General features: G+C 38.9%; 1 protein-coding gene across 1 annotated transcript in view; it reads right to left on the minus strand.

Moving 5' to 3' along the window:
• The window catches only part of LOC101852265 (uncharacterized protein DDB_G0271670-like), a 162,290-nt gene that overhangs the window by 85,551 nt on the left and 71,739 nt on the right, over window positions 1-5,000 (minus strand). The window contains exon 2 of the mRNA XM_035971932.1: window positions 4,747-4,882. The gene's annotated coding sequence lies outside the window, so the exon portion shown is untranslated. The remainder of the gene's footprint in view (window positions 1-4,746; window positions 4,883-5,000) is intronic.

Consider the following 5,000-nt stretch of genomic DNA (forward strand, 5'->3'; position numbering starts at 1 on the left):
ATTGTTATTATTGTTATTATTGTTATTATTATTATTATTATTGTTATTATTATTATTATTATTATTATTGTTATTATTATTATTATTATTATTGTTATTATTATTATTATTATTATTATTATTATTATTATTATTATTATTATTATCAATCATATTTAGTTCACCTGTTCTTAATACTAATACATGGTTGTTGTTTTTTATTTGCCAAGAAAACAAGACTCCAGAAGGTGCAAAAACAATTTGCATAAGCATTTATTCTTCTTGCTTCACATAAAGAAACAGGCAAGTTGATATCCTTTTTGGGGAGTTTGTTGGGTTTTTTGCTTGTTTGTGTTTTTGTTTGTGGGTTTGTTTGTTTTGTTTTTTGGTACTTGCACGCCATTAATTTCCAGTTGCAAGGAATTGATGTTGTGTGTCCCTTTTTCATTGTTTGAATTTGAAAAGACGATTCAGCAGTTTAAAAGATTCATAATTTGTTCCCCACCCCATCCCCACCCTAAAAGAAAAACAAAAACAAAACAAAACACAAAAAACAAGAAAAACTGAAGTCAAATCATCTGCAAGATGCTTTTTCACTTTGACTTTTTCGGACATGAGTTTTCTCCTTAGTTTTAATCTTAGTTCTGATCATTTAGGAAAATTAGTAAGTTTGTGGAGGGCTATTCTATGACACACTTTAGAATATTCCTGTTTCTACCTACACATCAAGCTACTCACGAAAACAGTTACAACTGAATTGAACCCCCCCAAAAAATTAAAATATTTATTAAAAATAAGCACACAAAAACATGAATTATTGATAACCTGGCCTTATCAGTTTCATAATCAGATTGTAGTGTTTGCTGTAGAACGTGATGATGCACTTTAAGTAGAATTTTTAGAGATCTAATCTAATCTAATCTTATTTTATCTAATCTAATCTAATCTAATCTAATCTAATCTAATCTAATCTAATCTAATCTAATCCAATCCAATCCAATCTAATCTAGTCTAATCTAATCTAATCTAATCTAATCTAATCTAATCTAATCTAATCTAATCTAATCTAATCTAATCTAATCTTATCTTCCTATCTCATACTTTGCTACGTCACCCGTGTATAAGTGTTGCCTCATGTTGTTATTTTAAAAAATGTCTGTAGATACGTCAAGGCAGGACACTAGGATCAAAAGGGCACACACATACATTTCTACTTTCTTTCATTCAATCATTCGTTTGCTCTTTTACTAAAGCATTCATAGATTACTTTATTCACTTAACAGCAGCAGCAACAACAACAACAACAACAACAAAACTTTTGCAGAGCCTGTGTCAAGAAAACCTACCTTGTGGGTGGTTGGCAGGAGCTCTGATGTGGATTACTCCTTCTTTGCTTTCAATCATCTATCTTTCTTAGTTCGTTTTAGTAAACTTTTAACGGCACTTGCAACACAAAGTGATCATGTGTTAACCTGTGTTGTAATTGGCGTAAAACGCCCTGTAAAACGAAAACTAAGACTGCCCTTATCCCTAGAAAACTCAAAAAAGGCCAAGTCTACGTACGTGCATATTATGCGTGCGTGCGTGCGTGCGTGCGTGAGTGACGCAAACACGGAGGGTGACATTATGTCAAGTAGGAGGTGCGGAGGAGGATCCAAGGGTGGAGAGAGAGAGAGAGAGAGAGAGAGAGAGAGAGAGAGAGAGAGAGAGAGAGAGAGAGAGAGAGAGAGAGAGAGACACACAGAGAGAGGGTTTGAGAAAGAAAGAGAGAGAGTGACAGAGAGAGACAGACAGAGAGAGCAGAGAGAGAGAGAGAGAGAGAGAGAGAGAGAGGCAGAGAGGTGTGTGTGGGGGGGGGGGGGGGTAGACAATTCCAGCGCTAGTTAGCGTGAGCGCCCTAACGAAAGTACATGCAAAAGGTCGCAGTAGCACGCATGTGCGTGTGCAACTTGCATGAGAAAGGGGAGTTCCCGTGGCGTATAGTGCAGAGCAAAACGCCACTCCAACTCCCACTCACACTCCCACTCCCACTCACACTCCCTCTCCCTCTCCCTCTCCAAGTTCGCCATCGACAACAACTGAAGAGCTCAGTGGGAGAAAAGAAAAATGCTAGTCATCGTTGTGAAATCAGGCGCTTATCAAAATAATAAAATCGTAGAAAACTGCATTTTCCCGCTTATTGGCCAATTTTTAATGGAAATTTCTATTTCACGGCTCAACGCCTCTTATGTCCCTTTAAAAGCGCATTTCTTTGTGGATTTTACTGAAAAGAGTTGATTAAAACGTGTTTTCAAAATGAAATTCGCAGCTTCCAAGGACACTCGATCTTCTCAAGTCATTGAACTTTGGTGGCCTTTTTCTCGCTGTTTTTACATCTGACACCAGACGAACCTCTTTCAGAGGCAAATATCTCGACTTTCATAAGAATAATATAATAATATGTGTATTTCCCCATTTAAAGCAACACAAATGAACAGGCATTAAGACTGTAGCAAAAACACCATAATTGTACAGAAAAATTGACTAGCGTCTGATTCCAGCGCGTCGTGATACAAATAATTATTGTAACAATAATTAATATTTCTTCTGACAAATCAATTTTAATAAGCTACTTCTCTCAATCTACAAACAGATATACCGACCGGAATTCGAACACAAAGATAACACTTGTAGATTTTCAACTTTTGCCATTTTCTTCAAGTTTACTATGTCTTGCATTATTTCATGGGCCGATAGCCCGTAAACTCAATCCGTAAATTCAATGTATTTCCGTGAGGTTAAAATCCCAGTAGTGAGTCGTTTCGTCAGCCAGCGGCTGGCCTCACAATCGGTCTTTGCTGTAAGATTCTAAGCTTCCATTGACTCAGGTCTTCAACAACTAAAATGATATTTAGGAGGCGGGAATTCCAACCTTGCATCTAAGGGTCTACCCAGGATGAGTAGGATACAACATCATACACCATAAAAACCGATATACTTAGTAAATATAAGTATTTACACACCGAAATCGAACTCAGGCATTCTGGGTGCCGCGGTGAAGCGTCTAACCTCTACACCACTGACACCGGTAATAATATAAATATATACATGAAAAAAAACCCTGAAAAAAAAAAACAACAATAAAAAAACAAAACAACTAAACTAAACAAATAAATAAGCAGAAAAACAAACAAACAAAAAAACAAACAAACAAAATTAAATAATTATGGTCTACTGTAATCCCCTTTTCTTGCAATCAGTTTGGTTTTTTTAAAACGTGTTCGTCAATGTAATATCATAGTTACACTCTGGGGCTCTCGTGGCCTAGAGGTTAAGGTGTTGGCCTCTCATTCAAAGGTCCCGGGTTCAAATCTGGGTAGCGACCGAAAAATGTTCTTCTCTAATATTGTCTCCTTTCACCCCCTTTCCTGCTCTCTAGCAAAGTTCTGTTGTCTGCTTTCATTTCCACTTTCTGCCCCCACCCTCTCACCTCCTTTGCCCCCTCCTCTGGGCTCCTAACTATTTCTGCAGCCTTTCTACTGCTACTCCTTGGCTCCTCCTTAATGCTGTCTTTCTGCCACACCCCTGATATTCTGGTAGGAAAGATCTACAACTCTAGCCTTCTCGGACAAGGGCGAAAAATCTCAGAGGGCAGGTGTGCAAGTTGCGCACGTTAAAGATCCCTTGGTGGTCTAAAATCGATAAGAGTAGGCTTCGGCCGCCACCTGGGCAAAATTCAAAATGTCCTACCAACTGAAAATATTAGGTGTATCCTGCGCGCTCATATGACTTTATGCTGTTGCGAGTGCCGTAAAACACTTTACAAAAACAAAACAAAAATAGCTACACTCTAGTTGGCCCCTCTGGAAATGGAGATCTCCAGTACTCTGTCAAGACAGTTCCCAACGGAGCACAGAGGTGTACCTTGACCGAAATACTTGTGGTGATGTGAAGTCACTGAATCCAAACTACGTAACTGTTTGCTTGATCGATAAAAACCTGATCGTACGACACAACTTGTCTTTTCGTCAATATGCAGTCGAACCTGCTTTAACTGCCACCTGTACAAGACAATCACCTGTACAATACAATCACCTGTATAAGACAATTATCTGTACAAGCGGTCACTTCCCAGAATATTTTCTCCCTAGCATATTTTTTTTTACATTATAATGATAACACTGGGTAAGACCGCCACCTGTCTAATACGGTCATTTCCCTTCTCGTCTAAAATGGTTTTGATTATATATCCTGTCATAGAAGGTTCGTTTCATTGTCAATGCTTCAGACAGACAGACAGACAGACAGACAGACAGACAGACAGACAGACAGACAGACAGACAGACAGACAGACAGACAGACACGGCTGATGGAAAGAAAAGAAGTAGGACCAACCGATGAATCCATCCAAGCAGCCGCTAACAATCGTGAGCCGTGTGCTAATGAAAGAGACCTGTGACAGTCACAGACGCTCAATATTGCTCGACTCTATGATGTAATAACGTCCAACCTGCTCAAGCGACCATCTGCACAGGTTGACCATGTGTACCAAATACCAGTGTGTATCTCTCTCTCTCTCTCTGTCTCTCTCTCTCTCTCTCTCTCTCTCTCTCTCTCTCTCTCTCTCTCTCTCAGTCCTGTAAGTGTAAGGGCTTAAGATCAGAATCACAAGAGAACACAAGAAGGAGAAATAACTATAACTATAAGAACGAAGAATGATGATAGATAAGTTTTGAGACGTAAACGCAAAATTCAAATTGAGTGGTGTTTTAAAGTGACATAACTTACCCTTTGACTTTGAAGTAGAAATCCCCAAGTAGTATTACAGCGCAGCTTTTATTTTCTTCTAGTGGTCTGCACTTTGAGTGTGTGTTCAGTGACCACTACTCACTCCGTCTCGAACGATGGTGCGTTGTACAGCCATCTGGGAAATCAAGAGAGAAATATACAGTGCTCTTGAGTGATTTGTGGTGGGGGAGATAAGACATGGGGCACGCTGAAATAGATACAGATATAGATACAGATAGAGAGGGGAGGAGGGA

The sequence above is a fragment of the Aplysia californica genome, unplaced genomic scaffold (genome assembly GCF_000002075.1).
Source record: "Aplysia californica isolate F4 #8 unplaced genomic scaffold, AplCal3.0 scaffold00541, whole genome shotgun sequence".
NCBI classification, from domain to species: domain Eukaryota; kingdom Metazoa; phylum Mollusca; class Gastropoda; order Aplysiida; family Aplysiidae; genus Aplysia; species Aplysia californica.